Source organism: Anomalospiza imberbis, chromosome 1, assembly GCF_031753505.1.
Source record: "Anomalospiza imberbis isolate Cuckoo-Finch-1a 21T00152 chromosome 1, ASM3175350v1, whole genome shotgun sequence".
Classification (NCBI taxonomy): Eukaryota; Metazoa; Chordata; class Aves; order Passeriformes; family Viduidae; genus Anomalospiza; species Anomalospiza imberbis.
In genome coordinates this window covers 136,166,697-136,180,484 of record NC_089681.1, presented here as the reverse complement: position 1 = coordinate 136,180,484, position 13,788 = coordinate 136,166,697, and positions in this window count along the sequence as shown.

The window sequence follows — 13,788 nt, the reverse complement described above, 5'->3', positions numbered from 1 at the left end:
AATATAATAAATATAATATAATAAATATAATAAATTAATATAATATAAAATTTATAAAATTATTATATATAATATAATAAAAAATATAATACATTTGCAAAAAAACCTTTTTTGTGTCCCCCACATTTCTGGCCAAATTCAACTATTTTCTCACACAAATGAACTTTTCTTGACGTGAAACCCCATGTTCTGCTATGAAACCTTCAACACAAGTGTGCTTCCATTCAGTCCTTGGTGTGACCACACTTTCTTAAACCTGAGCCTGGGACTTGCAAGAAAATAGAGCCTGGCCTTGGCAGACTGAGAATACCAGATCCTCTCTAGGGTTCCACTACAGCTCTGAAATCCAGTTGGCACCAATTCGGTGGTCAGCTTTAAGCATGACAACCCCCTGTTCTCATTCCTGTGCTACTATGAACGATCTGTGAGACTCTTGGAAAATTAGAAAGAACCTCAAAGGGTTTCAGGCTCCTAACCTAACAAATCGAAACACTTCTGAAGGTCTGAGGGCCAAGGCATGTTTCCATGGCCAAGTAGAGGCAGTTGCATGCCTAGTCTGAGCCAGCTGGACAGAAACTTGGGTAGCCAAGTTTGGCATCAAGCCTCAGCTGCTTTACCAAGATCCCCCAAAGAGCATGAGCTGAACTTAGTATGCAGTGAATATGTCTGTGCAGCTTTGGAGTCATTGATTGTTCTATGTCTTATTCACATTGGCCACAAATTTCTCTGTGCTTTGGTGCAGTATTTCAAAGAGAACAATAATAAAGCTTTGTGTGGCTAAGCCAATATTTGTAGGAGGACATTGGTAGTTGGAAGCTGCTCTGGTGGCACCCCTGCCCAGCCTAGTTAGGTAGGGCAGGAAAGAAAGCTGAAGCATGATGCAAAGAGCTGAATTGCCTGAGAGCGCTGCACTGACACACTGCAAGGGAGGCTACAGGAATCCAGCCTTAATGCCAGTTCATGTTTTACAAGCTGATTTGCAAGTGCCTGGGTGTGCTTGATTCTCATTAGCAGCAGAACTGAGACCCAAACCCACAGCTTTCACAGTGCTGGGTTGCTGAGCCAGTGTTTAGGTTTGGGCCCCATCTTGAAACTCCTCTTGTTTAACAAGAAGGTAGGCAGTTGGCTAAAATACAAGTACCTTGAGGGGGGAAAAAATGAAGAGAAAAAAAAAAAGAAGTGGAAAAGAGACATGAATGCCTAATGCAACAGAAAAAAAAAACCCCAAACCTCCTTAATGTTGCTGTTATGTCAGCTTGGGTTATTGGCAGTGGAAGTGGTTATTGGCAGCGGAAGTTAGACCTGGCTCAAGGCTCATATAACTTGTGCACCTGACATTTTAAAAGGAGCTGAGATCTGGTTTCTTTATGGATGGACTTTTTTTTTTATTCTTGGTATTGGTCCTTTCTCCAGATTTCCTTAACTTTCCTTTCAGTCTGCTTTGGACTTAATTGTCCTTCTGTCTTTCCTCCTGCCTGAAAAGTCTCCTGTCTCATGCAGACAGCAACGGGATCCTTCACACCAAAACTCATTCTTCTGGCTTTGCAGTTTCTAGGCCATATAGGCAAACGATGGAGGATACAACAAGCTGGTGCTCAATGACAAAGTTTGGTATCTCCCTTCTCACAGTCCAGGGCCAATGAACATATGAAGCCTCAGGCCTGTGCAATAGAGACTCTTCAACCAACAAGCTCACCATCTATCACTTCACTCCTAACTACTACTGCTTTTGGCTATCTTAAATCCCAAAAGGACTGTCAATTTAACCATAACTACCTAAGAACTGCCAAGTCTCATTTTATGAGCTGCTTTTGAGAGTTTAGCTATTTAAGGCTGATTTTAAACAATTTTTATTGGTACTTCGTGGCATGTGCCTGATTTACAGTGCTGTAAATAACCACAAATTAGGGACATTTCTTTCTTTACAGTAAAGGCACATTATCATGAGCATAAGAAAGATAGTTTGTTGGTAAAGAAGTGGAGTGCAGGCCCTTTTCTGCCACAGGCTCCCTGTGTGATTCCAGGAAAGCCTTATCCCGAGTTTGGTCCATGCAGACAAGCTGACTCTTCCCTGGGGACGCTCTAAACACCAGGGAATGTCTTGAGATGTCCCTCACGGCTGTGGTAGGATACAGCAATGCTGTTTTGTAAGCAGCAAACCCAGTTTGATGCACTTAAGGAATTGTGGCTTTTGGATGTTAAGTGTAATTTAAAATTTCATCTCAGTCACGTCCCAGGGCAGGCATCACCTTCTGCAGCACTTCCATCTCTTCACTGACTGCAGCAGGAGACTGAGCTACTGAGACCAGATATCCAAATCTGACACAGCTAAAGCTGGGGAAGATAAACCACACTCTCAAGAAACAAGACATTGGGACCCACAGCAGAAAGACTGTTATTGGGCCCAGGCCACCACTACTGATCTTCCTTTGCAATATCAACTGAGGAGCACACTGAAGAACATGGATAACCTCATCCTAGGAAGTCTGAAATGTGTCTTTAAGAAAGACTTCTTGCTGCCCAGGGATTTGTGGATGTACAAGTTCAGGTGTAAGATAAGATGTTTCATTTAGGACTGTCCCTGTGACTTGGGAATGTTCAGCAGAGCAGTCTGATTTTCCTCATATTAACTGGAACAGGGAGGAGAACCTTCACTCTAAAGGGTTTAAAGCTCTGTTTTTGCACCTTTTAAAGAATTCTTCTCCCAGGTCTGAGATCTGGAGAATGTTCTCATAAGAATCAGAAGAAATAGGGAAGTCCGGCAGCACAAGATAACCCTGCTGTCATTTTGGGAAAGGACATAGACACCACACTGGGGTCTTCTGTGCCATCACTGCACTGCACAAATGGGTTCCTTTTCAACAGTAAATTCCCTATTCATGTTTGTTTCCTTCACATACAGTGAAAATAATCTATTCATAGGGAAGAGTGAGAGTGTACAACCGAAGTACATGGCTAAATGCTCTGTGCAGCACTTAAAATGTTAATCTTAACTTTGGGAATCTTGTGAAATGGCCACAAAATATGTGGCCGGATTTTAAAATGTTCCAAATACTCAGTGGCAGCCAGTGTAGTCATGAAAAATGGTCAGCAGCATTTCAGCTAAATCTTTGTGAATTAAATGCCAGGTCAGCAAATTGGAAACATTTTGTGGAACAGGGAAACTGTGTTTAATTTCTTTGGATTTCTTTTAAGAAAGCTTGGAGATGATCAATCCCCAATTTATGTATTTTTTTTAAATGAGTAAGTCTAGTTTTTCAGATTTACTTTTGTTGTCTTGAAGTGTAAGATAATTATAGTAAAAAGGATTGAAATTAACACAAAAATAGAAATAATTGAAATTTACAAAAATATTGAGGTTTCCAAATGAAGTTTACTGACTTTTTAAAAATGTTCTTTTGGCTATTTCTCTTAATTTGTTTATGTATTTACACTTTCAAATGCATTTTAAAACAACAACAACAAAAAAGTTTTACCATCTCACAAATATCTACAGGCAGGGAAAATGCATTCTCCATAGTTGCACTGAAGAACATTTAATGCTCATTGTCTTGAAAACAAGAGCATTTTTGCATGGTGACCTGTGGATATAAAAGTCTGTATCTCAGTACTTCGTTTGAGAGTACTGGTTTTTATGCTGAATAATTTCAGCCAGGACAATGTTGCTTTTGCTGTAGGTCACCTTTGTATCAGTGGCCTGTTACCTTCAAAAAAATAGGGTTTAAGACAAACTGTGAGGTTTTTTCTGCGGTCTGGGATATTGAGAGGAATTTGCATTCAGATGGGAAATGAAGACAGTGAGTATAGCATTTGCTAGTACTCCTCAGCCTTGGAGAGCAGACACCCACTACAGTAATGGACAAATCTATGCGGTGTTCATTCACGCATGTTGATTACAAAAAATAGAGCAAGCAAGAGTAAGCAAGGGGGTCAGATTGAAGAAGGCATCTCCATCACTTAAAAGAGACTGCAACAGCAATAATAAATATATTGCTCAGTGAGAAGTGTAATGGCAACCAGAAAACTGAGAGTGCTCCAAGTTTTGCACCAATCTTTTACTGGCAGTGAAACCACATGCAAAAAAAAGTGAGGAAAAAGCCAAGCAAAAAGCCAAGAGTGCCTCACTATGCTTCAAGATGTAGAACAAAGGAAATCTTAGTAATTTCCAGTCTTTTAAACCTTGACTACAATCCTGAAGCTGACATCTGCTAAGCAGGGTGTCTGCAGGTGGGCAGCAGAAAGGTCTGCTCAAGAGCAGCCTGCCCAGACTGGTATAACCCCATCAGGCCATGCCCAGTGCTAAATTGGAAGAGACTGAGCTGGAAAGTTTGGTGCTTTTGTCACTTTAATGTATGTGAAGTGTTACATAGTTACATTTATCCACCCTCTTTCACCTTTTTATTTAAAAGCCTTTCCTTTATGGACTGAGTTCTTGGAAAATCACATCTCTCTTACTGCTATCTCAAAGGCTACTTGCAACAAGTGTTTACTGTGAAAACAACAATATAGGCATTGCTGTATAATCCAGTCAATGTCAAACATCTTATAAGATGCATCAATCAGATTCCCCTGCTGGAACAAAAATACAAGAAGGTTGCAATCTTTTTGAGATTTCCTCGTGGGTAGCTGGGGTGGGAACTATATACATAATTTATAAAATGAAATATTCCCCGTATCTCTTTCACAAGGACCTGTACCAGCATGAGAGGAGGATTTGGTATTACCTGAATTTACAACTTGAAATTAAATACAGGCATGTGGAAATATTATTATGTAAACAAATACTAAGCTGCTGCTTGCTGCAATCCCTCCACAGCAACAAAATAGCAGCATGGAAACCAAAGGCCAAGTGTAATTTCCTAGCTTGTTCTGTGAGAATGAAAAGAAAACCTGTCCCATGTAGAAGGAGAAGTCATTACTTTTTCATCTGGGAACCCTTAAATGTCAGAGACCCTGGGCTGCACTCTGCTTTCATCAAAACCAATGGAGCTTTGATACTGGTTCCCACTTGAGCATGAAAGATCCCAGATATTAATTTTTCACCTTTTACTGAGAATCCTGGCAGTGTACTCCGATGTCTTGCTTTCAGTAGTCTGTTCTGATGGCTCCTGTTGTTCAAGTAGGAAGTAAATTTCAGAGAAACTGTAGCTCAGAGACATCACAGCTCTGTGCTGCTGATTCAGCACTGCTCTAGCCTGAGGCACTGCTGCACCAACCCAGACAGAAGAGCAAAGTGTTCTAAGATGCAACCGAGTTACCTTCATGTGTCTTTTACCCACTTCTCCAGGCCCCGTAGATCGACCAGGAATCCACCAAAACAAACCCTTGAAGCTTACCAGTGCCCTGATCCTGGCCACACCTTCTTCACAATAGCAGGGCAGTAAGAGGCACTTGATCCTATAGGGCAGGATAGGCAGTCCCATTTCTGGCTATTTGCACTGTACAGGGGTGTCAACTGATCCACCAAAACATGTGCTGGGCAGCTAGATGTGCTGCCCGGCCGTGTAAAGGACAATTTGTGGAATCCCAGACAGTTGACTGTCATCTCAGGGATCTGCAGGAACAGCCAGTCAAGCTGTGCACAAGGCAGGGAGGTACTGAAAGTAATGGTCAGCATGAGCTTCTTATAAACATGACACAAACCAATTTGATTTCCTGCTGTGACAGTAGAGCAAACTGCATGTATGGAAGATATACAGTAGATCAGACAGCTACTGGCACTGTAGTTAGACTTCTGGCAACCTCTCATATGACATTCCTATAAATAATCAGAGGAAATATCATGGAGCTGAAATTACCATTCAGAGTGTATAAAACAAATGGAAAACTCAGGGAAGTTATTAGGGACTCATTGTCAAAGTGAAAGTATCCATCAAGGACTTCCACTGGGGTCTGTCTTTGGCAGTTTGTATTCAGTATTTTCATCAATAGCTTGTCTAAAGGAATAAAGGAAAGGTTCCCCAGACATACAATATGTGCTGTTAGCTTTATATAACCAGTTCCTAGGGGGTATACAGCCCGGAAAAGACGCCTGGCTGCTGCTGCTGGGGCATGCTACCCCTGCCTCTGCTGTTCCTCATGGTGGTCTGGAACAGAAAAAAATTGAACTCTTATAATGCAGAATCCTGATATATTTTTTGTTGTCAGATTGGTTCTCCTTGCAAGTATATCAGAGGCCAGGATTAGAATTCTAAATTACCTCAATACATTGGAGAAATGGCCTGAAAAACAGCAGAATTCACCAACTGTATTGCAAGGACCTGTGAACAAAAGGGATGAAATGTACAGAGCATGGTGAGGTAGTATCCTGGTTTCCTTAAAACCATGAGAGGATTTCTGTAGAAGATGAAGGCTGATCACAAGGTGAAGATGATCCAAAACTATACTGTTATTGTGAAAGAAGAAATGCCACACTGAGTTGTATATGTAGTTGTTGGAGTATATGAAGTGTCAGTGAATGTCTTCTGCTCTGTTGGGGCTCCACCTACAAGAGATAAGTACCAACTGGAGGCACCCAGTTACCATACTAAGAGTGAACATGTTCTGAAAGGGAAATCTAATTGATCTGGTGTTATTAAGCGTAGAGAAGATTATGAACTTCAGGTATATGTGGTCAGCAGAGACATAAAGAGAATAATCCCTTCTTTGCACAGCAGTACACTTGAGTAATAAAGGGTTTTAATTGCAGCAAAGGAGACGGTAGGTGAATTCCTGAAGGGGGATCAGATAGGGAAGCGCTGGAATACATATTCTATGTGGGTAGCAGACTTTCTATCAATGAAGCTTTTTAAAGAACAAGTTAGAGACATATTAATCAGGAATTAAATAGGTATCATTGATGGTAGTCTGAGACAGAATGGCTTCTCGAGGTCACCTCTCAAACCTGATTTTCCATTTCAGCAATCTGCCTTATAAACATAGCATAGTCTGTAGCTCAATAGAGGGTTAAAAGTGAATAGCAGCTGCTTTATTCCTCTGTTTTTGTGAGGTGTGTTTACATTCCATGCGTAAGAGTGGAGGGGAAGGACAGCAAGTTCTGATCCCACCAGCCAGCCAGCAGAGGAGACTGGGCAGCCATCCATCAGAGGCTGTTTAATTTTCACAGCCTTTCAGAATCTAACATAAGGGACAAAGGTGGCTCCCAGATGGAAGACAGCAGACTTGAAAAACATGGAAGTTGACAGAGAGGGATGTACATTTAACATGTAAGTTCAAATTGCCAGAAGAAAGCAAGGAAATTTCCAACTAGGTGCAATGGAACAGCTCCTGAAGGATCTGTAAGTGCTTTTGGCTTCCACAGAAAATACTTGGGCAGAAACCCTCCAGAAGGTATGTTTGTTTTGAGCAGAACCTGGAGTTCCTGCACAGAGCTCTCTGAAGGCTGTGTTGCAGGATTAGCCCATGTTCTCTCTACTCAATGTCATGGGAGACTGAATGTTTTCACTGTTTTCTGGAGCCTGACACAGGCAGACAGACCACAAAGAAAAACATGGGAACAGATCCTATAAGCCGCTTCAAATAACACTTGCTCCAGAGCATCTGGTGAATGCTGAGAAGTTCTAGTCTTGAAAAAGATGCCAGCAGGGAAGAAATTATTTCACAGTTTGCCTCAATCTTCAAAAGGGGTTGCTGAACATGTTAACCAACACACTTTTGGACAGGCTGGTTTGTGGTCACTGCTGCTAACAAACAGGAAAACAAATACCTGTAGTCTGAGCAGGGATTCACACTCAGCACCACAAAGCCAAGGAAACTGCTGCCAGAGAATCCCCAGAGCTGCTTGGTGAGTGCACACAGGCTGGCAGGATGTGTGAAAAAACAGCAGGAATGTTCCTTATGTGACAAGATGGATCATTGAGAAGAAAGACTGCTTGGAATGTAAAGATTTGGTATATTGACTCAAGGAGACACTGAATGCATTCCTAGGTATGAGCAGCTCACTTCAGAAAGAAGCTAGATGACAGGGAAATGGTGGGGGGGAGGGCGGCGAAGGGTAGGAGTAGGAGACAAAACACAGTCAAGCCATATACAAAGAAGAAGAATGAGCCAGAAGTAGAAAGGGGAAAAGTAAATCCGAAGTTAAGAGTCTTGCATACATTCATTATGATATGGGGTTTTTTTCTGCAAGCACCAGCAATTCCATTAGCCAAAGAGATACACAGTCACTTTTGATACAAGAGAGACAAGAATTTTATTACCATTGTATCAAATCCAGTGAATACAGAAAATTCAATCCCCTTTCTCTGCCAGCTACATGATTCACAAGGTGTTCACTAAAAAGACTGACAGTCCCACTGTTTGTCTGTGCGGAATAAGCTATTCTGGATGCAAAGAACTCACATATATGGACAGAAATGTTCAGAAGGATGATGAAACCTGAAAGGGATCCAAGTACAGCATAAGAGAAACAGGCTTTGGCTCTCAAGGTAGGAAAGAATATCAGAGATACTGCTAATGGGAACTGGTTATTAAACAAAACTACTGATCACTGGAAGATGGAAACCAGTCAAATGTCCTAAATCTGAAAGACCCGACCAACATAATAAATTACCTGTTAGTGACAGAACATGAATTCCTCCCTCCACCTTCACCTGGTGCCAGGGACTAAAGAGAACCTGATTGTCACTTGCCAATATTTCAGTAAGACTGCAAGTCTAGTTCTTTTTTTAGAGCAACATCTCTTTTCTTATATTAAGATTCTGCTCCTTTAACAAGAGTTGCAAGACTTGTAAAAACATACTTACTTAAGGAAACTGCAGAAATGTCTCATGAGATCCTTGCAGGAGCAACACATAATAGTGATACTGTTGCCTGTCTCTTGACAGTAACTTTTTATCAAATGGCTTTTGAGAGGTCTGCCTGGAGAATATAGTATTAACTCCATAGTCTGAATAAAAGAGTGTGAAACATTAAGAATTAGAACATGTCTTTTCAGAAATTACAGTTTGATTGTGTGTAAAGGCAGTATTTTTTTCTCTCTTTCTTAGAATTGCCAGACCAGGTATTTTTCAAATTGCCAGCAAAAGCAACACAGCAGTGAACATTCCAGTTCCAAATAATAATTATTATGAATAATTTAATTATTTTCTTTGAACTGAATTAAAATGCAAACTTCATTCCTCATTCCTTCAGTTTGGAATTATCTCTGCCCTTTAGACTAAGGGAAAATGTGAAGTCCTAAACCATCATCATAGCTTTATCTGCAACTTTTCTCCCTCCCTCCTTGTATTTCCCAATACACCTTTACCACCTCGGAGAGGAAGCTTTTCGGGGATGAGTTGACTTTTACAGGCCCTGGCTCAGTAGGGCACAGGACTAAGCTATGGCTTCTTTTTCACAATGTTTACTACTAAAGAAGAAGCCGCTACTGAATAAGAGTAATCTTGAACAAGAATAAGCTTGTAGGGTTTGAGCGTATTTTGATCTTAATTGATGAAGGCACTGGCTGTGCCACCCTTTTCCATTGAGTGGAATCTGTATTTTGTCATGCTGGGGGAAGCCAACACTTCTAAGGCAAAAAGCTATGAACTGGATACTGTAACTGCTGGATAAGTCGATTTGCATTTTGAGTACTGCTATTTGTGAAGACAAAAAGATGGTGCTTTTGAGATAACACTAGAGCTGCAGAGAGGGCCTGAGAACATAAAACCCAGTTGTGAATGGAGCCTTGAAACATGAATCCAAACCCACAGCCAGCATTCACAATCCTGCTGAGAGAGGCTTTTTATTTACTTTTCCATGCCATTGAGAGCAACAATTCATTTACTCCTTATATATAAATACATACACCCACGACACCAAGTAATATCCTGCTGATGTGAAATGCTCCCCTGGCCTCACACCCTCCCCACTGGCAATCCCCCTCCCAGCCAGTTCTCTTCCTCTCTGCAGCAGCGCAGCCATGGGGTACGTAACTGAGAAATCTCTGCTTCAGACAAGGGAGAAAGCTTCATGAATCACCAAACAACACTTCTCAGGTGGGAAAAACACATTCTTTGTTCCTTTATGTGGAATTAGAAAAATATGTGTAGAAGTAAAGCCCTGAAAACCCCAAGAGAGTTATTGTGCATTTTCTCGTTCCTTTTTTTTTTTTTTTTTTTGGAGGGGGGGTTGTTGAACTTGTGAATTTTGGGGTGCTTTAATTAAAGTCTTAAAATTCTTTAACACTAACATTCATATTTTTCCCCTGGACTTGCAGAGTTTCTGTCCTCCTCTTTTTCTAGTGTCACTTTTACTCTGCAATAAAACAATTGAATCACATGCTGGTACATAAATATTGGCAGATTTTTAGGTTTGCTGCTTTTTTCACTCAGCCTATTGGGCAAACAGCCTAGAAAGGCTAAGTTATTTGCCAGAGTTTGAATTTCTGGCAAACAGTGCAGATCCAGTACAAATCTCAAATCATATTTTAGGAATGCCGTGCTTCTACCGCACCTTTCCAACTCTTCTCTCTGTGCTCTAATGACTATTATGGGGAAATGCGTTCCAGAAATGTGAAAATCAATGTAGTGGGAAATGTACCAAAACCACCTTTCCACTTATACAATCTCAGTTGTCCAAGAAACACAATTAATTAGTGTTATTGAGCTGTTTAGCTCCCCAATAAAAGCTTTTTGAGTGATTATATGAAGAACCATTGGTACTGGCGACTTCATACTGAAGTAATTAATGGAAGTTGATTATATTCTGACAAGTTAAACACAGGTTTGTTTGATATTACACACACATGGAAAACACATGCTCTATTGAGCTCAGTACCTAGGAGTTTAGATTAATGGTGTTGATGAATTATGTGGAGATTATATACTTTGCAGACACATAATGGACCTGATTTTGAAAAGCAGGCTCTCATTTTGCTCCTGCAATTTTGAGGGTGTGAATAATTGCAGGTGATTTTCTAGCAGCTAGACATCTCGCTGCCTGGTGGAATTCCTTTGGGCAGAGGTCATGCCTGGTTTTGTGCAAGGCACCGGGAGGTACAGGGACAGTGAGGAGCAAACCTACACTGCTGCTGCACACTGGAACCACAGTGATCAGCAAGGACAACTCCTTCATGTACAGCCGTGGCAGCTCAGTTGGAGCTTTCAAGAAATGTCCTCTCTGTCTAAGTTCAGGGTCACGTGGTGAACTTGAGGCTCAACCCCAAGAAGGGAAGAAGGAAGCTGTCACTGTGCTTTCTCCTGCTGCCAGGCAGATGTTGGACACAGACCTGACACTTAACCCCAGGACCAGCTGCTGAAGCTGTCTCCATGGGACATTACTTAGGTTCAGCCTAATACCTCAGCCTACCATGTAGCATCTTTCTCTTGTGACTGTCTAAAGGCAACTGAATGTCATTGGGATGAGGACAGAGGTAGTAAGGAATGCTAATGTTTAAGGTCTGCACGGGATAGTTGGGAGGTAGAAGGCCAGGTTCAAATGGATGTCTTGATTCAGGCAGGAAATGGACTCAGGTTTTGGTTTGGTTGCGCTAGTCTGCCATGTAGAGCAGCCAGCATAGAACACTCAGCCCAGATCTGATGACTTCCCATGTTGCTTACCCACAGGAACATATCAAAACAGTTTTACAGGGCATTTACTGAGTGCTTGGATCACCAACCAAGCATGCTCCATCAGGATTTTCCTAGGAACCTGCCCAGAAGAAGCTAGCACTACAAATATCCCAAACCCAAGCCATGAAGGCAGGCTGCAAACTGCAGATAGCAGTCTGGCTTTCACAGCACTCCTGGGAATGGCTTCTGGCTCCATGAGGCAGCTCAAGGATGGATGAGCATCTCCTTCTGAGAGCAGATCCTGATGAACCCTGAAGATGTGATTCAATTTGAGACTTCAAATCTGTGAGTCAAGATGCAGCTTTCCATGTGAACCAGGCAGCTAAACTTGATCTAAAAGACACAAGGAACAAATGTGAGGCACCAGCATGTGCCTACAGAGGTACAGTAAGTGGAAAGTTAAAGAGGGCAACACAGGAGGGTAAGTTTAGATTACATATTAAGAAGAAATTCTTTACTGTAAGGGTAGTGAGGCACTGAACAGATTGCCCAGGGAAGATGTGGATGCCCCATCCCTGGAAGTGTTCAAGGTCAGGTTGGATGGAGCTCTGAGTTACCTGGTCTAGTGGAAGGTTCCCTGCCTATGGCAATGGGGTTGAAGACAGATGAACTTTAAGGTCCTTTCCAACCCAAACCATTCTAAGGTTCTGGGATACCCTGGAAGGTGCAGCTGTGACGAAAGAACTGAATCACGAGAGAGGCAAGGACAAGCTCCTCTGTCTTTGTCCCTCCACACAGAAGACCTAGCATGGAAGCACTGGTGTGAATTCTTTATACAGTTTGTTTGACTGTGTAAAAACCTAACCCTGTCCTAAGACTCTTCTGCTTAGATCACTCACTTAGCTCATACCCTCTGAGAAAAACAGAATTAGAACTTAATTCTGCAATTATTTTCTGCCTCCAGGAAAGCGTAGTCATTGTTGGGAAGGGACTTTTAAGTCTCCCCCATTCTGACTGTCTGCTGGGAGCAGTGGATAATCACAGAAGCAAACCCCAATTCTTGCCGTGCTGGAGGACAGGAAGCAGTCCTTTCTGAGCAAGGGGAAAGACCTGGCTTCAGCCTCTGCTTCTTAATTAGCTGTTGCAGGTGGAGAGCTGTGCAAGCCCCTCACATTGCTTTTATAACTATCACATCTTTATGTGGCTGAACTGTTTTTTTCCACTGTAACTTGGACATTTTTGGAAAAGAAATATTTTGGGTCACATTATCAATTTTCCCCCTATGGAAAGCTTATGAAAATTAATCTATAAGCAAATTGATGTGAGGAAAAAAAGTTAGCAGAAATGTTTTCAAATGGACAACTTTCAAAGGACCTGAGCTCATTCCATTTGAATTACAAAGCCAGAGCTTTGATCCAGGCACTCTTTGGTTCCCTACCTCTCTTTCCCACCCATGCATCTTTGCATCACACTTGAGCAGGCCTCCAGTGAGTACGTTTTAACTAATGATTGAATTTACCATTGGCAGAAGTACCTTCATAGATTGTTCTTGAGGCTGAATGCTCTATTTGCTGCCCACAGCAGGCACAAGAAGCCTCTGAGCTGCCTTTTGGATGGTGATATGCTAATCTATCTCAGACAGGTGGAGGAGGGTACTCCTTCTCCAAGACCTACACATCACTGTGACTTTCTGTTAATAGTCCCAAGACACTTCTCAGGGGCAGCTAGTTCTCAGCTAAGGCAACAATTTGTCTGCCGACATCAAACTAACCACCCTAGACTAAGGCCACCATGAAGATACCTGACTGTATACTAACCTCGTGCCATTTTAATTAGTGCTAAAGCAAATTAGCAATACTGAACTAAATGGCTGTAATCTACATAAACACAAGCATACATAATCTACATAAACACAAGCCTTTTCTTTGAAGTGGGATGTCAACTGTGCAGGCAGATGAGTACTGAGATTGTCCTCAGAGGAGTCAAGGAGGCCTGTAAGAGCCACCATGACTTTGGGATAAGTACAACAGACAAAAGCCTTCAAATGCAGAAAAAGAGAAGTGGCCTCCACACAGACACATGCATTCCTGCAAAATGATATAAAGAAATTACCTCTACTTACTGGTGTCTCATATCTCACTAGCTATTGGCTTTGTGTGTTTGTGGAAAAAAGGCAGAGAAGATCAGAGAAGCCAAGGACTTGGCCTAAACAAACGTCAGGATTATGGCTCCAAGAACAGAGGCAGGGTAGGGGAGGAGACACTTTTTGGCTAAGCTGATTAAAAGGCAATTGTAA